We start from the raw sequence: 26,666 nt of genomic DNA, 5'->3' as shown, positions 1-26,666 counted from the left end.
TGCCAGGAGTGTTTTGGAGGTGAATAGAGTGTCAGACAAGAGTAATGATTATGAAGCTGGATAATGCAGGTGTGATGATGAATGTTGTTAGTGCATATGCCCAGCAAGTTGGGTGTGCGATGGAAGAGAAAGAAGATTTCTGGAGTGAGTTGGATGAAGTGATGAACAGTGCACCCAAGGGACAGAAAGTGCTGATTGGAGCGGATTTCAATGGGCATGTTGGTGAACTGAACAGTGGAGATGAGGAGGTGATGGGTAGGTATGGTGTCAAGGAGAGGAATGAAGAGGGTCAGAGGATAGTGGATTTTGCCAAAAGGATGGACATGGCTGTAGTAAATACATATTTTAGGAAGAGGGAGGAACATAGGGTTACGTACAAGAGTGGAGGAAGATGCACACAGGTAGATTACATCCTATGCAGAAGAGCAGATCTGAAGGAGATTGAAGACTGCAAAGTGGTGGCAGGGGAAAGTGTAGTTAAGCAGCATAGGATGGTGGTCTGTAGGTTGACACTGGAGATCAAGAAGAGGAAGAGAGTGAGGGCAGAGTCAAGGATCAAATGGTGGAAGTTGAAAAAGGAAGACTGCAAGGTTGAGTTTAGGGAGAAGGTGAGACAGGCACTGGGTGGCAGTGAAGAGTTACCAGACAGTTGGGAAACTACAGCAGATGTAGTAAGGGTGACAGCAAGAAGGGTGCTTGGTGTGACATTTGGAAAGAGGAAGGAGGAAAAGGAGGCCTTGGGTTGGAATGAGGAAATACAGGAGAGTATACAGAGGAAAAGGATGGCAAAGAAGAAGTGGGATAGTCAGAGAGATGCAGAAAGTAGACAAGAGTACAAGGTCATAAGGTGCAAGGTGAAGAGAGCGGTGGCGAAGGCTAAAGAAAAGGCATATGATGAGTTGTATGAGAGGTTGGACACTAAGGTGGGAGAAAAGGACCTGTACCGATTGGTTAGACAGAGGGACCGAGCTGGAAAGATGTGCAGCAGGTTAGGGTGAAAATGGATAAAGATGGAAACGTACTCACAAGCGAGGAGAGTGTGTTGAGCAGATGGAAAGAGTACTTTGAGAGGCTGATGAATGAAGAGAACGAGAGAGAGAAGAGGTTGGGTGATGTGGAGATAGTGAATCAGGAAGAGCAATAGATTAGCAAGGAGGAAATAAGAACAGCTATGAAGAGGATGAAAAATGGAAAGGCCGTTGGTCCAGACAACATACCTATTGAAGCATGGAGGTGTTTAGGAGAGATGGCAGTGGAGTTTTTAACCAGATTGTCTAATGGAATCTTGGAAAGTGAGAAGATGCCTGAGGTGTGGAGAAGAAGTGTACTGGTGCCGATATTTAAGAATAAGGGGGATGTGCAGGACTGCAGTTACTACAGGGGAATAAAATTGATGGGCCACAGCACAAAGTTATGGGAAAGAGTAGTGGAAGCTAGATTAAGAAGTGAGGTGATAATTAGTGAGCAGCAGTATGGTTTCATGCCAAGAAAGAGCACCACAGATGCCATGTTTGCTCTGAGGATATTGATGGAGAAGTTTAGAGAAGGCCAGAAGGAGTTGCATTGCATCTTTGTGGACCTGGAGCATATGACAGGGTGCCTCGAGAGGAGCTGTGTTATTGTATGAGGAAGTCGGGAGTGGCAGAGAAGTACGTAAGAGTTGTACAGGATATGTATGAGGGAAATGTGACAGTGGTGAGGTCTGTGGTAGGAGTGATGGATGCATTCAACGTGGAGGTGGGATTACATCAGGGATCAGCTTATTTGCAATGGTGATGGACAGGTTGATAGACGAGATTAGACAGGAGTCCGCGTGGACTATGATGTTAGCTGATGGCATTATGATCTGTAGCGATAGTAGAGAACAGGTTGAGGAGACCCTGGAGAGGTGGAGATATGCTCTAGAGAGGAGAGGAATGAAGGTCAGTAGGAACAAGACAGAATACATGTTTGTAAATGAGAGGGAGGTCAGTGGAATGGTGAGGATGCAAGGAGAAGAGTTGGCGAAGGTGGATGAGTTTAAATATTTGGGATCAACAGTACAGAGTAATGGGAATTGTGGAAGAGAGGTGAAAAAGAGAGTGCAGGCAGGGCGGAATTGGTGGAGAACAGTGTCAGGAGTAATTTGTGACAGACAGGTATCAGCAAGAGTGAAAGGGAAGGTTACAGGACGGCAGTGAGACCAGTTATGTTATATGGGTTGGAGACGGTGGCACTGACCAGAAAGCAGGAGACAGAGCTGGAGGTAGCAGACTTAAAGATGCTAAGGTTTGCACTGGGTGTGACGAGGATGGATAGGATTAGAAATGAGGACATTAGAGGGTCAGCTCAAGTTGGACGGTTGGGAGACAAAGTCAGAGAGGTGAGATTGCATTGGTTTGGACATGTGCAGATGAGAGATGCTGGGTATATTGGAAGGATGCTAAGAATACAGCTTCCAGGTAAGAGGAAAAGAGGGAACCCTAAGAGGAGGTTGATAGATGTGGTGAGAGAGGACATGCAGGTGATGGGTGTAACAGAACAAGATGCAGAGGGCAGAAAGATATGGAAGAGGATGATCTGCTGTGGCAACCCCAAACAGGAGCAGCCGGAAGAAGAAGAAGTAGTTTATCAAAACATATAATAAGGCTTCTAGGTTTTGAGGCATTCGATCCACGTATGAGCTAAATTGCTGATATCTCTGTGACTGATTTAAAGTCTTCTCCAATAATTTTAGTGAATAATTCAGCTATTTATTTCACTGGGTTTGGACTTTCACAGATTTTTTAGAGAGACCTTCAATTCTGATTCCTTCTGTATCCATCTTCCAGTGCAGCTAGTCTGTCTCCAAGCACTTTACATTCGGAATTTGCAGCTGTTGCTTTTTTGTCAGTGGTAGATGTCAGTTGTTCAACTATTTCAATATGAGTTGTGAACATTTGCTCATTGTCTTCAAGCTGAGCATCAAGTGCTCTAAATTTATTCTCATACTTACATATCTCTATATTTTTTCCTCAGTTTTTTGAGCATGTCTTGAAATGTTGCCTTAAAGCAATTACTTAAACGTTTCTCCTGGGGCCTTATGCATAACGCCGTGCGTAGAATTCGCACTATAACATGATGTAAGCAGAAAAGCGGAAATGTGCTTACTCACAATAAAATCCAGATGCATAAATCTGTGCGAACGCCAGCTTCCACGTTCTTCCGCTACAGAAATCCCAGTCAGCTTGAAAAGTACAATAATGTACTACCTTAATTTAGAAAAATGTCAACAAAAGTTCAGAAGCAATGTCTCTATGACCAAACAGTGAACTTTATGAGCTGGAATGTTAAAGGTTTCAATCATGAATTAAAGAGAAAGAAAGAATTCTCTCACCTAACAGGTATAAACACCAAGATAATATTATTACAGGAGACCCACTACTTAAGCAAGGATCAGTTTCGGTTGCAAAGAGATTGGGCTGGCCAAATATTCCCCTTCAGCCATACAAAGAAAACTAGAGGCGTGGGAATCTTAATTCATAGAACAATTTAATTGGCAGTATCTGATGTAGTATCTGATTCTGAAGGGTGATATGTGATTGTTATGGGTAATTTATTTAAAGTATAAAGTAATTTTGATAAATATCTACACACCCAATGTGAATGATAGAGACTTCATGCAAAACATATTTGCATCCATTCCTAATGTGAATACTAAATTATAATGGCTGGTGACTTTATCTGTGTTTTAAATGCAGACCTGGATAGGTGTCCAGTCACAGGGGCGATAACATCTAGCACTGCAAAAACAATTACATAGTTTGTAATTAATTATAACTTATCCCACCCTTGGAGATTTCTAAATCCAAACTCAAGAGCATATTCCTTCTTCTCCCCAGTCCATCATTGTTACTCAGGTATTGATTATTACTTTAAAGATAACAATTTTTTGCCCATGATCAAATCTTGCAGGTATTACACTATTGTTATCTCCGACCACACCTCCCTGATCATGGAGCTCAAATCATTATGCCCCACATACTCATCTCACAGGTAGTCATCATAAACCCCTGTTATTAGCTGATGAGAACTATGCAGAATTTATATCCAAGCAAATTGATTTTTTAGAGACAAATACATCCTCAGAGGTCTCTGCAGGAATACTTTGGAAAACTCTGAAGGCATTTCTAAGAGGACAGATTAATTGAAATCTCTCCCACAAAAATAAATCAGAAACCAAGAAGGCTTCTAAGTAATCAGTGAAATTACCAGAATAGATCAAGAGCATGCCAGGTTCCCAAATGAGGTACTTTATGGGAAAAGACATGCTTTGCAATCAGAACGCAATCTCTTGAAAACAAAAAAAAAACAGAACAACTCATTTTTAAACCACAACATCATTACTATGAACAGGAAGAGAAGCCTAATAATATCTTAGCTCAACAAATCCACAAGCAGGAAGTTTGCAGTGCAATACCAGTAATTACCAACACAGATGAAGACAAAATCATTTACCATAAAACTATAATGCACATATTTAGTGTCTACTATAAGACCTTATATTCAACTTAGTTTAAAGAAGACAAGGCACAATTTTCATGCATTTTCCGATGTATTGCAGATGTGCAGAGGACACTTTCAGAATTACTAGATGCTATAAACTCACTTCAGAGTGGAAAAGCAGCAGGCCCTGATGCCTACCGTGCAGAATTGTATAAAAAAAAATTCAATCAAGACAGCTCCCCTTTTATTAGCAATAATTATAGAAGCAAGAGACAATAAAATTCTACCTCAAACTTTTTGCCAAGCATTAATTACCGTCTTTCCTAAGAATAATAAGGACTTATTACAATGTGCATCATACAGACCAATCCCATTTCTGAATAATGATGTTAAGATACCCTCCAAAGTCCTAGCTAGAAGGATTAAGAAAGTACTTCCTTCAGTAATATCACATGATCAAATCAAATTTATTACAGGCAGACACTTAGCTTCCAATCTTTGATGCCTGTTTAATGTAATATATTCACCCCCAAAGTCTTACACCCATGAGGTCTTATTATCTTTGGATGCAGGAAAAGTATTCAAAATTGTTGAATGGGACTACTTATTCACTACGTTGCACAAATTTGGGTTTGGCATGAGCATATGTGCATGGATTAAATTACTGTATACCAGTCCAGAAGTTTCAGTTTGTATTAGCAATATTATTTCAGACTACTTCAAACTAGAATGTGGTACTAGACAAGGATGCCCCCTGTCATCACTGCTATTTTCAGTCTCCATTGAGCCATTGGCTGCTCACTTTCAAAATGCTTCTGAGATAAAGGGGATTATCAGCAAAGGACTTGAACAGAAAATATCACTATATGCAGATGATATGGTACTATATATATCAGACTTACAAAACACTGTGCCTGCAGTCCTAACTGCACTAGCAGAATTTCAAAAGATATCTGGCCTCAAAATTAATTTGAATAAAAGTGTGTTTTTCCCAGTAAACTCTCTAGCACACAACATTAAACTGGACACGTTCCCTTTTATCACAGATCAGTTTAAATCGGCGGTTCTCAACCTGTGGGGCATGCCATTAGGGGGGCGTGAAGATGTGATAAAAAGAAAACAGGAATCGAAAATATGAAAAATACATCTATTGAAACCAAAACCAATTAACTTAAACTACATTCTGATACTAGAAAAATAAATATAGAGTTAGATAAATGTTGATAAAAGTTAAGTAGGTATAATAAAACTTGTAGCGGTGTTTCGGCAGGAAACAATATAGGAATACATTTTATTAGGGTTTCAAAAAAACGTTAGGGGGCGCGATTAAAACTGTTATGAAAACTCAGGCTGCAAATACTTAAAGCAGTGGTTCTCATCCTGTGGGGCAGGCCCCCCTAGGGGGGCGCGAAATAACAAAAAGGGGGCATGAAGAAGTAATAAAAAGAAAACAAGAATCAAAAATATGAAAAATACATCTATTGAAACCAAAACAAATTAACTTAAACTACATTCTGATACTAGAAAAATAAATATAGAGTCAGATAAATGTCGATAAAAGTTAAGTAGGTATAATAAAATATGCATCTATGATATATCATTAATTAAAAAAGAACAAATTGGTATTAGTGGGCTCCTTTCAAAAAAACGTTAGGGGACGATTAAAACTGTTATGAAAACTCAGGTTGCAAATACTTAAAGGTTGAGAAACGCTGGTTTAAATACTTCGGGGTAAACATAAATTAAACAAAGTAAAGCTCTTTTTCAACAAAATTTTGCTCTCTGCGTGGAAAAATTTAAACAAGAGTGCACAGATGGTCTACCCACCAATTTCACTTTAGCAGGGAGAATTAACACTGTCAAGGTGAATATCCTTCCTAAGCTTCTTTATCTATTTCAAAACATCACCATATACATTAACAAATTATTTTTTAAGAAATTAGATTCAATCATAACCTCATTTATATGGAATTCAAAACATTCATCCATCCAAAGAGCGACCCAACAACGACCTAAAGCAGTAGGTGGCATGGCTCAACTTAACTTTCAATTTTATTATTGAGCGGCAAATTACAAGCTATATAAACCTGGACATTGACACAAATAGCTGAACTACACAACCGTGGTCTGCAATAAAATCCTGTAGCACTTCTTTATATTCCTTGCTTTGTACCCCAGTAAATACGAGTTATGACAATATACTAACAACTTAATTGTGCTTTATTCAGTCAGAATATGGAACCAATGCAGGAAGTACTTCAAGTTAGAGAATATTTTTTTCTGTGGCACCTGTACATGAACACCTTTTTCCACCCTCTCAAATTTACAGAATTTTTAATGTTTGAAAAACATATGGGGTTTAATCACTTAGATATTTGTACCTAGATAATGTCTTTGCATCCTTTAAACAACTACACTCCAAATTTAGCTTCCCATCAACAAAATTTTCCATTATTTAGAAACTTGGCTAAACAAAATCTGCCCAATTTTCCTCACCACCCACCTACTTCTATTCCAGAAGAAATATTGATCAGTCTTGAGGACTCCAACAGCATTTCTATAATATATAGAAACATTTTAAAGTCCTTTCCTTTCAAAAATCCTAGAGTATAGTGGGAAACAGTTGTTACTCAACATTTCAGAAAATGAATGGAAGACAGCCACGCACATAATTCACTCAAGCTCCATATGCACAAAGCATGCAATTATTCAACTTAAAAATCTTTAATCAAGCACATCTATCCTGTTTAAAATTGTCTTAAATCTTTCCAGGGCAAGATCCAACCTGTGAAAGTTGCAATTGAGCTCCAGCCTCACAAGGCCACATGTTTTGGGCCTGCACCAAATTAAGGTCATTCTGGACCAAAATCTTTAAATGCCCATCAGACAGCTTTGGTGTCACAATCCCTCCTAATCCACTAACAGCTGTGTTTGGTGGACTCCCAGATGGGCTTAAAGTGGAGAAGGACAAACAAACTGTGATTGCTTTTACTTCACTATTAGCACATAGACTTATTTTGCTCAACTGGAATTATCCTAGCCTACCTCTGTTAAGTCAGTGATGTTATATACTATTTGAAATTGGAAAAAGTCAAATTCTCACTTAGAGGATCTGTTCAAATTTTTTTAAATACCTGGCAGGTTCTAATCAATAACATTTTAGAATAAGCATTTAAATTGGGGGAAAGGATTCTCCTCCCTCTTTTCTACTCTTAAAGTGTTACTCTGGCTGTTGGCTTTCCTCTTTTTCTCTTGGGTGGCGGTTGAATTGAATTTAGTTTTGTTAAGTTTGATTTGCTTGTATGGAATGTTACTTGCTTTTAATAAATTCAATTAAAAAATTTTAAGTTTAAAGTGTACATTGCCAATTGATTATTGATGTATTAGCAGATCAAGTGCATCCTTATTTTTGTGTTTACATCTATCTCACACAGACTATTTGTAATAATGGAAGAAAAAAGAAATAGGACTCTAGGTTCTCTTACTAAGTGAGTTACTGTGAATCTCAACATGTCTGATCCATATTAAGACAGGTCCCCCGTTTTCCTGCATTTTGGGCATTGTAGCTGTTGGACGGATGTATTTTTCTGTCAGTACACAGATGTTTGAGTGATTTAATGAATGCCCATATTGTAAACATGATGGAGGGATTGAAATATGATTTCCTGTGTGATTGTGTTGACAAGTTTGAGTGTGTTTGTGCTAACTCTAGAATGGTTTTTTATATCTCCATATGCCAGTCCATAAATGTACTGAATATCTGTCACAGATCATTGGCACAGTCCAGTCAGGGCATGTGTGGTGTATCTGTCCTGACTGTCCTGACCAGATGCAGCTCCACATCTTTCTTTGTACTATGGCAGCCTGAATCATTTAACTTGTAAACGTCAATTACTCATTTCACTCTGCGTTCTTGAGATGTAATTAAAACTTAAGGCAAATCTGTTTCAGATATATAAGTTGTGTTTTACAACTTTAGTAAAAGTTTCCAGATGTCCGCTTCATGGAATGGGTAAATGGACCGACGCATTCCAAAATTAAACTAAAGAATAATTGTAATTTTGCCTTTTGGGACGACTTTTTAATGCAGGTATGGGATAGATGATTCCAACCTTGAGACTTCATAAGTCAACAGCTGTGTCAACTGAATGCCATGCAGATGAAGTTCAAGAGTTCTTCAGATGGTCTGTGTTCCGTATTTACCAATGTCCATTGGCAGCCACAGCTTGGAATCTCTTCTCAGTAGCATTCTCTCATGTTTTAGTGCTGGACATTTGTTTTCCCTGTTAATTGCTCTTTCCCTGCACCTTTAGGGAAATTGGGCTGTCATTGTGTTCCACATGCTTAAGGATCTCATTGCGTATGATAAAAATGTTGTATCAACATAAACCCCTAAGTTCATTTTAGAAGTTACTTCCTTCTCATCATGTAAGCAATGCACAGAAGCTATTAAAAGGCGAATAAAATACTAAGTTATATTGTACGATATAAATCAAGTAATGTTGTTATCCTTAGATTATTGTTTTATCTTGGTAGAGTAATATGTTTTGCTCTACTTTCTTCTTTTATATTATTAATATGTAGCCTTAGAATGCCTAATCTCATAGAGTTACCACTGTCTATAAGGTATTATTGTATATAACTTATCCCCACCCTCCCTTCTATATCTATAACCTCAGGCAATTAGATGTAGTAAAAAGAAAAGCAGAAGTTAAGTTACACATAAAATAATGTATTACTGATAATATACATAAATAATAACAAAATGCAAAGTATATTTGAATATTGGCAACCATACAACCTGATTAAATGGTGATGTGTAACTCAGGTGGCACACAGACTTGTAGTTTCTTAAAATGTCTCTAGTTAAGGCATCACTGGTGCTCAGCTTTTAGCCACATGTCTATTCAAAATGGCTGAAGCTGTGATCATCATTGTGTTGTCTTCAGTTCATGGTGTGATGGTCTTCTTCAGTTGTTAGCAAGAGATGCTTCTTCATCATATGTTGGTTAGTAAGAGAGAGAGAATGTGGCTGAGCAAGCAAATTTATAGGTTTTCTGTCCAACCCCTACAGCCAATAGGACATCATGGTACTTAAAGGCCTCTGAGACAAGCCAATTCCAAACAGCCATATCTCGGACCAATGGTAGGGAAATAGAACATCTTAACACCTCCCCAAACCATATGTTAAAGTACACCTTAGCCTACTTGTGGGGGTAGAAAGACTTTAGCAAAGAAACACTCCCCAAATCCTGTCGTAAAATTACAAATAGACTCCGTCGTAAGTTGGTGTTGTATCTGAAGTACTATGAGAAGTTCTGGTTACCATGCTACAAGAAAGATATAGTAGCATGTGATGCTGTTCAGAGGTGATTAACCAAGGGCATTCTAAGGCATTTTGTGTTATTATATCATAAATACTGTTGAATATAAATCGAGGACTGTTACCCTTAGACTATGTAATGCATTAGTGAAGCTGCATCTAGAGTTGTGAGCACTTCTGGTTACCACACTACAAAAAAGATGTAGCAGCACTTGATGCTGTTCAGAGGATATCAATAAAGGACATCCTAGGACTTAAGGACATGTCCTACTCTGACAGACTCAGAGGATTAAATCTGTTTAGTCACAAAGAGAGGAGACTATGTGGGTGCCTAAGCCAGGTCTTGTCAATTGTCAAAGGTATTAATAAAGTAAATCCAGCAGAGTTCTTTCAACTTATCAGTGACTCAAGTCTTCGAGGACATCAGTGGTAATTAAGGAGAAGTGCATTTAGGACTGAAGCACTTCTTTACTCAAAGAGTTGTTGGAATCTGGAACAAGCTGCTGAGATATGGAGGTGAAGCAGAAACCTTGACAACCTTTAAAATGAATCTGGATGAGATATTGGAACATCTTAGCTATTAGCTAAACAAATGAGTCTGATTGAGTGAATCGTTTCTCAAATGTCTTACATTCTTCTATTTTCTGTTTTCTCAGAGTTCTGTTTTAATGTTTGTTAATTCTTTTCTCTACTTCAGGTCAGGTTATTTAGCCATTTGTATTCACCTGTGACCAAATAATTTGTACTAGTGTGTACAAAAAGTCAGATCAAATGATCCAGCTGTACACTTTTCTACGTCTGGAGATTCATGGTTTTCATTGCTCTTTAGGAATCTAACTCCTGTGTGGGTCCCAAATTATTCTTGGATTTCACACCTTTCTGCAACTTGGATTACTTGAAATAAAAACTAGTAAGTGTCATATATCTCTGTATGTTTGATATCAATACCTTGAAGCAATCTTACTTAATTTTTATAGAGTTTATTCAATTTAAGGAACTAAAAGTTCTAGTAGATGTCCTGGATGAGGTTTGTGGGTATCATCTGATTTTAGTATCAGATTAAAACACTATTTTAAATTACTGGCCAAGCAAGCTTCAACCTTTCAAATGTTTTTTTTTCCTTTCACAGCCTTGTGCTTTGCCTTCAGCATATAATTTGCAATTTTAATTTCTGTTTACCTGGAGCACTTTTTATATTTATTTTTAAGCTCTCTAAAATGAGGTAAAGTTGAGCTATAAAGTGCTACATACTACATGATTTATGGTGTGTTTGAGCGGCAGTGTAATAGGCACTTGTCAGAATGTAGGATTTGGACCTAATTCCGGTCGGAGAAAATCCCAAAAGACACCTCTCCCAGTAATTTCATGCTCAAGGTAAAGATTCAGCCCCCCAATTGAGTTAAGATTGATTCTTTTGCAGTTGTCCACAGAAACTCAGTAATACAAGCTTAAGCAATGGCCTCAAAAATATGATCCTGCCATCAGGAATATGCGGCAAGCCTGCCTCCTGTTCTTTAGCTCTCCTGCAATATAATAATTGCCTTGGCTATCCGGGGCACCTTCAGAAGTTGTATTGAATTGGTCAACAGCGCAATGATTCTGTTCTGCCAACATCATATATCATCAGCGAACTGCGTGGCTCCCTAATGCATTTTCGATTACTAGGCATGAAGATCCAGAACTGAGATGAGTACAAGTGATTCATCTGGTGTATTAAATTGCAGTGGCCTCTGGGAAAAGGAAAAGGAAAAGATTTTGTAAGAAACGAGCACTATTTGTTGCATAGACATCTAAATGCAGAAAAACTCCATTCAGTTCCACTCCACCAAGTGCTTTCCACTTCACAGGCTGCTCAGTCACGGCTACAAGCTCAGCATGCTGTGTGCAGTTTGACTCCATTGAGATTCTTAATGAAAATATTTTTTCCTTCCAGACAAGTACTCAAGCCTGATTGATAGGCCCCACTTTTTGGCCAATTGGCAACAGTTTGTGAATCATATGGACTGCACCCTAGAATTCAAATGTTTATCATTCTTTAACAGTTGAATACTGCAAATAAAAATGTAATTTGTAAAATGGTCAAACAAGTAACTTCTGGTTTCTGTTATGCTCAGAATGAGTTTAATGCAGCTGCTGATTTAATCAACTTCTCATGTTCCACTGCCAGAGTGGCTCGTCTTTTTCTGATTTAGTGACTTTTGAACAGCTATATCTTGTAATTCTATCAAATTTTGAATATGAGTACTTCAGGGAGGCTTCCCAGAAACACTTCTATAGGGGGACAACAGAGACTGCTCAGTTATTCTGGTAACTAAAGGTGAGGACAAAGTATCAAAGGCTAAGGGCACAGAACAATGGGCATCACGGGTAAGAACAGGCCACATTAGCTGGAGCAAACCCTGGAAGCTACATGGCAGACCTAAGTTTAATATTACCTTTTAGAACTGATTTTCCACATGTAGCATATTAAATTGATCAAGTTAATTTCAGTTCTTTGTGTAATGTTCATTAGGTGGGAGGCCATGTCAGCATTATATATCATCAATGAGAATGGCAGGCTAAAATTCATAACTAGCACCTTTCAAAATGTCCGCTTCTAACAATAATAAATATCCCTTAGTGTTACCTTTGCCAATTGTGAGATGGAATCACAAACAGGATGAAGATGGTGTGATGCCTCCTAAAAGGACCACAAAGGCAGGACCACAGTGTAACCAGCCCGCCCATGAAGGCTCACCTCAACTCTATTATGCATAGTCTACATTTCTGTATTCTATTACTATTTTTGTTCTTTTTGAGTTAGTATGTGTCATATTTTTATGTAATTTGCTAATATTATGTACTATGCCTATGTTCCTTTTTTTTGTGTGGCTCTGCAGGAGGCAGGGCCACCTTGACGTCACCCATGCCTATGTCCTCCTCCTGCCATTATATTCCAGTCAGAAGCAGGATTCAGCTGTTTACCTTTAGTTCGTATAGAGTATCAGTGAGCATTCTGTTCTCTGTCTTGAATTTTTCTGGCTTTCCTAATTTTTGAAAGATATAAAATAGGACAGAAATGCTCAAAAGAGCAAGAAGGAGCTGTCAATATAATCCTACAATTAACAAGTCCCAAAGCACTAATTCTGACATGTAGTCATTATACAGAAGCAAGATGTCGGAGAAACCAGAAAAAAGGCAAAGAAAATAGCAATACTCACAATAAATCCAAACAAATACAATGATCTCCTGAACTGAGCTTACTCAGCTCTGGCCTTTAATAACCAATGAGAGGGCTCAGAAGGAGTGACGTCAGGTTGCACCTGCCCTTTGGGGCACCACCCACAAAACACGAGAAATGGAGGCACAGTTTAAAAGGATAGTATATTATAACAAACATAATAGAATATGCATGAAAATCTGGCATATGGAAAGTTTAACAATATCACACACATGCACATGGGAGGCAGCTAAAGGGTTCAGATGAGGGTAATTCCACGCCAGACCAGGGGTGGCAGAGTGTGCTAATCCTTTCTCTCTCTCCACTGCAGACCAGTTACGGGAAATTCCACCTGGCCCCAATGATGTCACTTCCTGTCTCAGCCTTGATGACATCACTTCCTCTGCCTTGCTTTAAAGCCGCCATCTTTACCTCACCCAAGCAGTTATGTTTTGGACTCCAATCTGTACACAACTGTACAATCAATTTATTAAAATCTGCAGCTGGGGAGGCTCCGCCAAACCTTTTTGTGGCTCATTTTGTCTTTCTTTGACAACAACATACATTGTGACTGACATATAACAGCAGGAAAGTGTGTACATGCACTGGCAGGCAACATCTTTTTATATAATCAATTACATTTAGTTTATTAGGGAACACAGTGACTTTGGGACCGCCTAGTGGATTTGAGTTTTCTTCCTACCCTTACGATTTGCTGTTATGTTATAGGCACTGTTTGTACCCTGGTGTACTATTTCCATTTTTACTGTGTTTTTTTTTTTAATTTTCATTTTTTTTTATTATTTTTTATATTTTTTTTTTATGTAATTTTTCTTAATATTGTTATGTTTTGTTTACTACTAGCTGAAGTACCTGGCATTGCCTGGGTGTAAATAAACAGGGCTAAACAATCCATGATGAGATAAAAAGATGTGCTGTTAAATAAAAGATGCATCCAACAAGACAATCAAATTAGTTGAGAAGAAAATAGATTACCTACCATCTCAGATGAGAGCCCACTTTCGCTAATAGAAAAGTTTGTCCTCCCATCATCCCCCTAGTGTAGTTTGCTGTCTGATCGGAATTGTAGTCCCTGCATTGGTACTGCTTTTTGGTTTTCCTCCCTCCATTGTATTACCCCTTTTCCTAATATGATATATAGCCTCGTATTTTAATTTGGACTAACAGCAACACAAATGCAAAATTTCAGAAAAACTAATTGAGCTGTTTAAATATGATAAGCAAACAAACAAATAATCAGACATCCAAACAGCATGCAGCTTTATTGATATAATGGTCAAAATTTTAGAACACTTTAGTTTTTCCACTTTTACTTCAAGTAAATTCACCTAAAATAGTGAATACATAAGCAGTAAACTGCCATTGGTTTACATGTAAAGTTTACAATACAATACAATACAGTTTATTTTTGTATAGCCCAAAATCACACAGGCCCTGCCTTTGACAGCCCCCCAGCCTTGACTCTCTGAGAAGACAAGGAAAAACTCCCAATAAAAACCTTGTAGGGAAAAATGGAAGAAACCTCGGGAAAGGCAGTTCAAAGAGAGACCCCTTTCCAGGTAGGTTGGGCGTGCAGTGGGTGTCAAAAGTAGGGGGTCAATACAATACAATACACAGAACAGAACAATTCCTTAATACAGCATAATAATAAAAAATTTTAGAAGTACGGTTTAACAGTAGATGATATGACATAATTAGGTTTGGATATTTTTAGAGTCCTGGAGACCTCATCCATCAGCTGCCTCCCCATTTGGCCATGCCACGGCTGAAACGTTGCTCAGATGAAAGGACCCCTCTTTCCCATGATTCCTGTGATCCTCCATCAGGGATGACTTTACCATAGGCAGGCAAACAACTTGGCAGGTGGGCCGTGGCACCAATCGCCACATTTGGGTACCGAGAAAAGAAACAGAATAGGTGAGGGTTAGTATTCAAATATAATTATCATGTTACTTATGTTATAGTGCTAATGACTAACAACAGAGATGCAGTCTGTACAGTTAATCAGCAGCTCTAGTCAGGATATGCTAAACTGAAGTAGTGAGTCTTCAGCCGGGATTTAAAGGCTGAGACCGAAGGGGCATCTCTTATGGAAGCAGGAAGACCATTCCACAGTTTAGGGGCCCTGTAACTAAAAGCTCGACCTCCCACTGCTATTTTATTAATCCTTGGAATCATAAGCAGACCGGCATCTTGAGATCTTAATGTGCTCAGGTTTGTAAGTCATGATAAGTTCAGACAAGTAAGCGGACCTTGGCCATTTAATGCTTTATATGTTAAAAGGAGGATTTTAAAATCTGCCCTAAACTTAACTGGGAGCCAGTGTAAAGATTTAAGAACTGGGGTTATGTGTTCATATTTTCTTGTTCTTGTAATAATTCTTGCAGCGCATTTTGGATTAACTGGAGGCTGTATAGAGAACAGTTTGAACAGCCAGTGAACACCGCATTGCAGTAGTCAATCCTACTAGAGATAAATGCATGAATTAATTTCTCACAATCCTGTTTATTTAGAAAGCGCCTTAATTTCCTAACATTTTTAAGATGGAAAAACATGTTTTGGACGACTTTGTAATATGTGCTTTAAATGACATGCTAGAGTCAAAGATAACTCCTAGATTGCGGGCTGATTCAGTAAAATTAATTGGGATTCCAACTGAGTTAAATGACGACAAAATATTGCTGTGATCAGCGTCATTCCCTCCAACAATTAACATCTCTGTTTTATCTGTATTTAAAGACAAGTAGTTCTCATTCATCCATTCCTTTAATTCACTAACACAACTAATTAAAGACAACATCGGAGAAACTTCATTTGATTTAAATGAAAGGTATAACTGGGTGTCATCTGCATACGAGTGAAAATTAACATTATGTTTCCTAATGAGAGATCCCAGTGGAAGCATGTAAAGTGAAAACAGTAAAGGTCCCAGTACTGAGCCCTGCGGACACCATATTGAACTTCTGTGTATAATGATGGAGTACTGTCTGCACATTTCTGTACATACTGGAATCGATTTGATAAATAAGAACTGAACCAAGCGAGCACGGGCCTGTAAGCCCAACATCGTTTTCTAGCCTGTGCAGTAAAATAGAATGGTCAATGGTGTCAAATGCTGCACTTAAGTCCAACAACATAATTACAGTGGAATTTCCTTCATCAGAGGATATCAGAATGTCATTTACAACCCGTGTTAGTGCCGTTTCTGTACTATGACCAGTCGAAAGCCAGACTGGAATTTCTCAAATAAATTGTAATGCGTAAGGTGTGACTGAAGCTGACTGGCGACTACTTTTCTAGTATTTTAGAGAGAAATGGTAAATTTGAAATAGGCCTATAGTTATTTAGTATGTGTGGGTCTAGGTCTGACTTTTTAAGTAAAGGTTTAATGACTGACACTTTTAGTGCATCAGGTACTGTGCCATGCAGTAATGAACTATTGATAATGGTTAGAATAGGCTGCAAGAACATCCATTGCACTTTTACTAGTTTTGTTGGCACTGGATCTAGGGAACAAGTAGTGGGCTTCATTTTAGTAATTAAAGTTAAGACTTCCTGGTGAGTTACAGGATTAAAATTATTAAAGTGCTGAATGCAATGTGACAGGGTCTGCTAAGCTAGTATTTGGTTTGTACTGTGATGCTGAGATCTGGGATCTTATATTTTTAATTTTCTCATTGAAGAAGTTCATAAAGTCTGTACTGCTAATATCTGTTGGTATTTTGCACTGTTGATCTGAATTCCCATTTGTTAATTTAGCCACTGCTCTAAAAAGTACCCTAGGATTTTTATTATTGCTATCTATTAATGTAGAATAGTATTCTGAGCGAGCTTTAAAGAGGGCTTTTTATATTTATTACACTCTCTGTCCATGCAATTTGAAAGACATGTAGCTTTGTTGTTCTCCATCTGCTCCAGTTTTGACACTCTAATTTAAGAGCTCGAGTATTTTCATTAAACCAGGGAGAGTTTCTATGTGCTTTGATCACTTTTGTTTTAGGGAGCCACTGTGTCCAGAGCATCTCTCAAGGTCACATTATAATGTGATATTAGCTGATCTAAATTGTTTTCCACGTTTACATTTGATGTTAACTGATCTAAATGGTTTTCCACAATTACACTCGACTTACTCAAGGTATCTATAAATTTTGAAGCAGAATTACAATCTAGATGTCGCACTGTCTTTGTTTTAATCTGCGAGTGCTGGCATGGGCAGAACTAAATCAAATGTAATTAAGAAGTGATCGGAAATAACTACATTTAATGGAGTAATATTTAAATTTTGAATTTCAACTTTGTAAGTTATAATTAAATCTAATGTATGGTTATGATTATGAGTTGGACCTTTGACAATCTGACAAAATCCTACTGAATTTAACAAATAAGTAAAACATTTGCTAAAAGTGTCAGTTTCCACATCAATGTGTACATTAAAATCCCCATCAGAACTACGTGATCATAATTTATAGCCAAATCAGACAGAAGGTTGCTAAATTCAGTCATGAACAATGAATATGGCCCTGGTGGTCTGTAGACTAGCACTATAATTGTGTTGGAATCTGTTTTAATATTTAAAATGAATGCCTCAAAGGATGTAAAGTTGCCTAAATTTTTAGGAGTGATTTGCATTTTGTTACAATGAATTATTCCAAGGCCTCCTCCTCGACCAGAATCTCTAGACTTATGAAGGAACGAGTATCCATCTGGTGACGCCTCAGCTAGGGGAACAGTGTCACATTTACTAAGCCAGGTTTCAGTAAGAAGACACAGATCAGATTTTGTACTTAATATATATCATTTACCAAAACAGCTTTAGTGCCAAGAGAGCGAATGTTCAATAAACAGCATTTAAAACTGCATGGTTCTTTCTGAACTGCTGATATATTTTTTGTTTTAATTTGAATTAAATTTCTATTACAGATGCCCCTGGTGGAGTGTCTGGTTTTATCCCTTGGTCTAATTATACAGCTTATTTTTTGGTTATCAATTAATTTATGGTTTGTATCAAGACTAAATTTACTGGATGCCCCACAACAGGGATTATGAGTAACAGCTTCAGGAAAATAACAGGTGGGATAAAGAACAGCCTGTGATTTAAGATCACATGACTGCGGCCTGGATGGTGCTCTAATCAGTCAACCAGGCAGTTTTGCTGCCATATTTTGGGATAATACATAAGATCCCTCCAGTTCGGATGAAGACCATCTCTTCTGAAAAATCCAGGCCTTTCCCAAAAATCATCCCAATTGTTCACAAATGCTATGCTTTTATTTGCACACCAGGTTTCTAGCCAGCAGTGAAAGGAATGCAATCTGCTATAAATTACATCCCCTCTATATAATCTTGGTAAGGGACCAGATACAATTAAATTCCGACATTTTGTTTTAGATTGCTGTAAATAAATATCATTAGTGCCGACATGCAGCAATAAGGTAGATACTTCATCGTCGGCAACACGGTCCAATGCGGCCTTTATGCCAGAAATCTTGGCCCCTGCGAGGCACTTAATATTAACTGCTGGTTTAACATAGTTTGGAATTCTAACATTCCGCACTATGGAATCGCCAATTATGAGCACTTTATTATTCTCAGTTTCCACAGGCGCGCTGCGGAGAGCTGAGAACCTGTTCTGGGTCCGAATTGGTGACCTGGGTGCTGGGGGACTAAATTTTGGATTCTTAGACCCCGTCTTACTGTTACCCACTCGCCCTGTGGCTGAATTGGTGCTGCTGATTTCGGCCTCGCACTGACTACAGTGGAACCTGGAGAGACTGAAGCCGAATCAGATGTAGCCGAATTGTCTAAACAAACCGAGTCGATCCAATTTACGGTTTGCCTAATCGCTATCAGATTCCTAACGCGGTCCTCCAATTCGCGTATTTTCCCGACCAACTCTAAATTAACTAAACATTTTTGGCAGGTGAAGCTATCTGCGCTGTCGGCCGGAAAACCTGAACTGTACATACTGCAGGACACACAACATATAAACGTGCCCTCGATGGGCAGAGAGCAGATAGAACTTACATTAAATGTTGAAGTCATCTTTGCCGTTTTCATAGGTGCTTCGGCGCTTTCCGTGTTCAGCTGAATCACCGTCGCTTTAAGTTTCCACCACCCGCTGAGCGATCGACTTTAATTTCTCACTGCCGGTTATTTCTACTGGTCAGCTGCCGGCTTTACCTCAGGTGAACTTGCTCGGGTGCTTTCGAAGGGCTACGTGCCTGTGGGAGACGCCGCCGCTCTCTGCTTCTGCTCGCTGATCCGAGTTGAGTTTAGGATAGCAAAACCTGAGAAAAAGGAAATTTCAGAATATTACAAATGGACTTTGCTCAGAGAACAACTAATAGGTTACAACCGAAGTGTAGGCCATTCATTGAGTGCAATTACAAAAAAAATCCATGTGTCAGTGATTCTGGTGGTGTCCAACACAATCCAAAGGCAATTGAAAACTGGAAGAAACTCTGATAGGAAGAGGTCTGGCAGTCCCAAAGTCACAACCCAAGTTTCTGAGGCTCACCAGCTTATGCAATAGGCACTTCACAGCACAACAGCTTCAAGAACAGAAAGTTCAAGTCTCAGATTTTACTGTGAAGAGGAGACTTTGTGCTGCAGGTTTGACAGGACAAGTGGCAGTAAGAAAGCCAATTCTGCTGAAGGCAAAGTTGGTGACTTGCACAGAGTGACCACAGTTTGGCTGTTATATCAACAAAAGGTGGCTACTTTGATTATTCAAAAAATGGAATAAAATTTTGTTCACTTAATGATTCCATGACTTATTTTTTTTATTTGCCATTATTTGTTTTATGCTTTGATTTCATGAAACATTATGACATTAAACTGTGTACATTTCCATAAAAGCTGAAAAAACTGAGGTGTTCTAAAACCTTTGACCAGTTGTGTGTATTAATGTATTGTGCATGTAAGTTTGATTAAATTCCTTGTTTTCATTACTTCACTGCCCTCGGCATAAATTCATTATATTTTTTTTGGAGAGTCTCTCCGAGGTTCATTGAGGCTGGTTGACAAAAGATCATTGTAAGTATTATATTGATCATTTCTGGTTTATTGTGGATTCTCACTTGCCTTTAAGTTTCTGATCCTAGTAATATGAACTGGAAATGTTATTTTTTATTTTTTCCTGTCTCTGCTCTTTTCTGCTCATTTTGTTTATATAAATACAGTTTTCAGTTATACAGATTCTGCATTGGCCTTGCCCTTCCATGTCAAAGGTTTTACGATTTTCTCTCCCTTGAAGGACATTTTTGGATAATTTGTTTCTGGAACATTTAAATTTGATTATTAAACTTTGAAAGTCAAACTCCATTTGGGACTTGTGCAGGCCAAAGCCCACCTGTTGAGTTTGAGGGCAGGCGGCCCGGGGTGAGGCCTACATCAAGGAAGGTCAGTGAAGGTCCTGGCTTGGTTTGTAGGCCTTTGTGGAAACTTTGGCTCTGTATAACATATTACCAATTGGCAACACTGATATGTTTATTGATTTAAGCCTGAATAACAATGAGTCTTAGTGAGTCAAGATCATGCTTACTCGCACAAGTCCATCTGGACTAAGCACATGGGATCATGAGAAAGGCTTATAAGAGAATCCAGAGATCAAGTGTCTGTCTGTTTCCGCCGTAGCTCTGAGATTATCGACCCAGAAGTATTGTGAGGGTAAGGTAGTTATTTAGAGTAAAAAAGACATGTTTTGAGGTAAGGTAGTTATACTTATTAATCATGGAGTTCAAGAGTGTTATATGCTGATTGGCACATACAAGTAAGACGTTCCCTTTACTCTGTATCTATATAATAACAAGGAATGGTCAGCATTTAGGGAAGTGAAAAGAGTTTAAAAGAAAAATGCAAATGAAATTAGCAGACTAAACATATGTTGGGGTCAGTAGCCAAAAGAGCACACAAAGAACTAATCAAGAAAACCATGACAGAATGTGAAACTGACAGTCAAAGGAATATTAGCAAGATATCCTTATTAATAACTAGCAATCCGTACTGTAACTAAACATTACATTCCCTGTTTGATTTGTTCGATTGTTAATTAAAAAGCCGGGACTTTGAGTGATGTGTGCCACCATCTTAAATAGCATTGGCACTTTAACACTACACACAGCCAGTAATGGGTATCATTGCCTACAGCAACATGGCTATGGCCATATGGAAATACCAATAAAATGGCAGCAACCACATTAAGAGACGGATGAAATGGTGATGATGTATTCAATTTTTTTTAATTATTAAAAGTAAAAAAGATCAGTAAAAACAGATAAGATAGAATGAAAGTAAACTATCCCAAAATAGTGTTCGCCATAAGAAGAAAATCCCTTTCCCTTGGTTGACTACTTTTGGGCATTTCCTTTTTAAATAACAGCTGACCTCATTCCAGAAATGGTTGAAATGGGCATCCTTCAACAGATCTGAGGTGTACTCTGTGCCAGTGCTAGGTTATTTTGCACCCTAGGCCAAACTTATTAGTGTAGCAATTGACTGTTCGGTAGCTAACCTGTGCATGCTGCATTTTTTTTCCCTCCCATTATGATCTGCACCCTAGGTGAATGCCTAATTCACATGAATGGTGGCACTGGTCTTGAGCCCACTGACATATGAATAGTCTGAGTTTACAGTGAGCAATGCCAACTCTAGGTTTATAAAGATGGAGAACAACAGTTGCTCAGCACATATTGTATCATTTCACACAATGTACCTCCTCTGAATAGGAACATTACTACAAACAGTTCTAATCATTTAGGAGTGTCTGGTTAACACCTTGTCATTCGATAGGAACTACTTATGTGGATAGGAAAGGCACTGAAATGGTTAAATACTAGAGGAAAACAACTCATCATGTGATCTTGCCATCTTGGAAAGTTTTTACTAGATAGAAAACTATAAAGAGAAAGCACAAAAACTGAATTACACTACCTGCTCAGCAACGTCACTTAAGCAAGGAAAGGGGTCATCTTCGGCTGAACACAAGTGCAAGAAGTCATGTTTCTTGCATACATCTTTCAGTCTGAAACCTCAGCCATTTTTCCTGTTTCTTGTTTTTTAATTTTATAGTTGTCATTGACTTATTTTATTTCATGGCAAGTTCTTTACAGGCAAGATAGACAACATTAAGGGGCAAAACACAACAATGATCAAGCAGGTGATTCCGCAAGGGACTATTGCATTGGAAGATGTGTTCCTGCCATATTAGAGCAGAAATTTCTTGCAAGCAATTTTGTTTTTAAAATTCAAAGTGGGTGCTTTAAAATCCATTCTTGATTTATTGATAATTTAAACCCTTACTTGATTTTCAGTGAATTTTGCCAGTTAATTCTTTAAAATTGCTCAGAAGCCTCACATCATTAACCTAGACCATTATAGTGTCTGGAGCCCAGATAACCTGATTTCTATTAACATATTCAGAATATGGTAATGAACATAAAGTAAAAAGAAATTCCAGTAAAGGATTATGCTATATTTAATAGTCTTTGAAAACAGAACTATAATCCAACTTTGCCCAACTCATTTTTCCACACATTTTTAAGCCTAAGAAAAACCTCATTAGAATGGAACTGGCACTGGGGCAGAGTTAGTCTAGCAGAGGCCTTCCCCACCTGTCAGTACTGAGAGTAATGTCACTGTAAACGGCTACACAAAAATCAAAGAAAAAATATAAAAATTTAAAAGATAAAAAATATAAATGGAGTTCAAAAAGCACAAGTAGCAAGAAAATATGAAATGTCAACATTAAGGCAAAAGTAATTAGAGGCTGACAGAGTTTTTAATTAAATACCCAGTTGACAGCAACCAGCTGTAGACATGATCATGGTGGGAGTGCCCATCAGCAGCCAGAGATGCGAATACCAAGAAATAATTGAAACAGAGAAGCAGCATGGCATCTACACTCCCGTTCATCCACAACGGAAGCCTGAGTGTGTCAACTGAGAGTCCTCTTCCTTGATATCAAGCTCCATTTGTCAAAGCTTTGCTCATTAATGTCATTGTCTCCATGGCCCAACAATCCATTATCAGACCAGTTTAAGCCAGTTCAGGGTTGCAGGGACAGGAGCCAACTCCCATAGCACACACATTGAGCATGTCAGGTCACACACACACACAAACTCGTACATATCAGGATAATTGAAAGTCACTGGAGATTGTAGTGAAAAACACACAGACACTGAGAAATTGCAAGCACCATATACTGTACATTTGATTTGATACATTTTACTAATCTCTGAGGGGAAATTGTCTTTTTGCATGGCCTTTGGAGGTCAAAGAACAGGGTCAGCCATTGTACAGTTTCCCAATTTTGAAGGTTAAGAGCCTTGTTCAAGGACCCAGACAGGGCTTTGTTTCTGGACTCCAATTTCCATGCCACCCTGTGGGTGTCCTAATCAGGTTCAGCCCTGAGGAACACTGCTACCTGTTATGTGGTGAAATAAAATGCTTCTGGTATGCCCATTCACCCAGTCCATCTATTATGGCATCATGGCTGGGCAAGAATCCATCCTCCATTGACCAGCCAGGATGCTTGTCCTTCCTCCATGGCACCTATTCCATCTTTTCTTTCATGAAAGAACAGAATAAAACCCTAAAATTATAGTTGACATAACTATAGTACAGTTTCAGTTAAACCAGAATTCATTGCAAAGCACACATACTTCTTTTTATGGTCCAATCATGAACCAGAAAATACAAATACATAACTTCAGTTCTCAAGTTCTTACAGCGGCTTCCAGTTAACCTTAGGGCTGATTTCAAAATCATCCTTTTAACCTTATAAAGTCTTAAATGAGTGGTAGAGAGTCCAGCCCCTCTCAAGGAGATTGGTTCCAGAGTCCAAGCTGTGCGTCGAGGTGAGTCCGACTATATCTAGCCGGAACCTCTCAGCCTCGCGCACTAGTTCAGGCTCCTTCCCCTTCAGAGAGGTGACATACCACGTCCCAAGAGCCAGTTTCTGTAGCCGAGGATCAGACCGCCAAGTTCCCCGCCTCCGGCCACCACCCAACTCACACTGCACCAAACCTCCTTGGCCCCTCCCATAGGTGGTGAGCCCATGGGAAGGAGGACCCACGTTACCTCTTCGGCTGTGCCTGGCCGAGCCCCATGGGTGCAGGCCCGGCCACCAGGTGCTCGCCATCGAGCCCCACCCCTAGGCCTGGCTCCAGAGGGGGGCCCCGGTGACCCGCGTCTGGGCAAGGGAAAACGTCGTCCACAGTTTTTATTCTTCATTGGAGGTGTTGACCCTTTTTGGAGTCTCTGGAGGGGGTGCTAGAGGGCATACCTTCTGGGGATTCCCTCGTTTTGCTGGAAGACTTCAATGCCCATGTTGGCAATGACAGTGAGACCTGGAAGGGCGTGATTGGGAGGAATGGCCCCCCCGATCTGAACCCGAGCGGTGTTTTGTTATTGGACTTCTGTGCTCACCACGGATTGTCCATAACGAACACCATGTTCAAGCATAAGGGTATTCATATGTGCACTTGGCACCAGGACACCCTAGGCCTTAGTTCGATGATCGACTTTGTGGTTGTGTCATCGGACTTGCGGCCATATGTCTTGGACACTTTCGGGTGAAGAGAGGCGAGCTGTCAACTGATCACCACCTGGTGGTGAGTTGGCTTCAATGGTGGGGGAAGATGCCGGTCAGACCTGGTAGGCCCAAACGTGTTGTGAGGGTCTGCTGGGAACGGCTGGCAGAGTCCCCTGTCAGAAGTAGCTTCAACTCCCACCTTCGGCAGAACGTCGACCACGTCCCAAGGGAGGTGGGGGACATTGAGTCCGAATGGGCCATGTTCCGTGCCTCTATTGTTGAGGCGGCTGACCGGAGCTGTGGCCATAAGGTGGTCGGTGCCTGTCGCGGCGGCAATCCCCAAACCCGTTGGTGGACACCGGCGGTGAGGGATGCCGTCAAGCTGAAGAAGGAATCCTATAGGACCTTTTTGTCCTGTGGGTCTCTGGAGGCAGCTGATAGGTACCGACAGGCCAAGCGGAATGCAGCTTCGGTTGTTGCTGAGGCAAAAACTCGGGCATGGGAGGAGTTTGGAGAGGCCATGGAGAACGACTTTCGGACGGCTTCGAGGAGATTCTGGTCCACCGTACGGCGTCTCAGGAAAGGGAAGCAGTGCAGTGTCAACACTGTATATGGTGGGGATGGTGCGCTGCTGACCTCGACTCGGGACGTTGTGGGTCGGTGGGGGGAGTACTTCGAAGACCTCCTCAATCCCACTAACATGCCTTCCAATGAGGAAACAGAGCCTGGGGACTCTGAGGTGGGCTCTCCCATCTCTGGGACTGAAGTCACCGAGGTGGTCAAAAAACTCCTTGGTGGCAGGGCCCCGGGGGTGGATGAGATACGACGGAGTTCCTTAAGGCTCTGGATGTTGTAGGACTGTCTTGGTTGACACGTCTCTGCAACATCGCATGGACATCGGGGACAGTGCCTCTGGATTGGCAGACCGGGGTGGTGATCCCCCTCTTTAAAAAGGGGACCGGAGGGTGTGTTCCAACTATAGAGGGATCACACTCCTCAGCCTCCCTGGAAAAGTCTATTCGGGGGTTCTGGAGAGGAGGGTCCGTCGGATAGTCGAACCTCGGATTCAGGAGGAACAGTGTGGTTTTCGTCCTGGTCACGGAGCAGTGGACCAGCTCTACACCCTTAGCAGGATCCTGGAGAGTGCATGGGAGTTTGCCCAACCAGTCTACATGTGCTTTGTGGACTTGGAAAAGGCGTTCGACCGTGTCCCTCGGGGAATCCTGTGGGCGGTGCTCCGGGAGTATGGGGTACCGGACCCCCTGATAAGAGCTGTTCGGTCTCTGTACAACTGGTGTCAGAGCTTGGTCCGCATTGCCGGCAGTAAGTCGAGCCCGTTTCCAGTGAGAGTTGGACTTCGCCAGGGCGGCTCTTTGTCACCGATTCTGTTCATAACTTTTATGGACAGAATTTCTAGGCACAGCCAGGGTGTTGAAGGGGTCCGGTTTCGTGGACTCAGGATTGGGTAACTGCTTTTTCCAGATGATGTTGTCCTGTTTGCTTCATCAGGCCGTGATCTTCAGCTCTCTGGAGCGGTTCGCAGCTGAGTGTGAAGCGGCTGGGATGAGAATCAGCACCTCCAAATCCGAGACCATGGTCCTCAGCCGGAAAAGGGTGGAGTGCCCTCTCAGGGTTGGGGGGGAGATCCTGCCCCAAGTGGAGGAGTTTAAGTATCTCGGGGTCTTGTTCACGAGTGAGGGAAGAATGGATCGTGAGATTGACAGGCGGATCAGTGCAGCATCCGCAGTGATGCGGGCTCTGCATCGGTCTGTCGTGGTGAAAAAAGAGCTGAGCTGTAAGGCAAAGCTCTCAATTTACCAGTCGATCTACGTTCCTACCCTCACCTATGGTCATGAGCTATGGGTAATGAACGAAAGAACGAGATCGCAAATACAAGCGGCTGAAATGAGTTTCCTTCGCAGGGTGTCTGGGCTTTCCCTTAAGGATAGGGTGAGGAGCTCAGTCATCCGGGAGGGGCTCAGAGTAGAGCCGCTGCTCCTCCGCATCGAGAGGAGTCAGATGAGGTGGCTCGGGCATCTGATCAGGATGCCTCCTGGACACCTCCCTGGTGAAGTGTGTTCCGGGCACGTCCAACCGGGAGGAGGCCCCGGGAAGACCCAGGACAC

The 26,666-nt window shown here is 40.4% G+C and overlaps 1 long non-coding RNA gene across 1 annotated transcript in view; it reads right to left on the bottom strand.

Annotated features, from left to right (window-relative positions):
* Positions 1 to 19,182: 19,182 nt before the first annotated feature.
* Positions 19,183 to 26,666, bottom strand: part of LOC120518759 — a 36,023-nt gene continuing 28,539 nt past the window's right edge. The window contains exon 4 of the long non-coding RNA XR_005631291.1: positions 19,183 to 19,294. This is a non-coding gene — a long non-coding RNA (uncharacterized LOC120518759). The remainder of the gene's footprint in view (positions 19,295 to 26,666) is intronic.

Source organism: Polypterus senegalus, chromosome 18, assembly GCF_016835505.1.
Source record: "Polypterus senegalus isolate Bchr_013 chromosome 18, ASM1683550v1, whole genome shotgun sequence".
Classification (NCBI taxonomy): Eukaryota; Metazoa; Chordata; class Cladistia; order Polypteriformes; family Polypteridae; genus Polypterus; species Polypterus senegalus.
The sequence above is the reverse complement of the archived record's forward strand: the minus strand, read 5'-3'. Positions and strand labels throughout refer to the sequence as shown.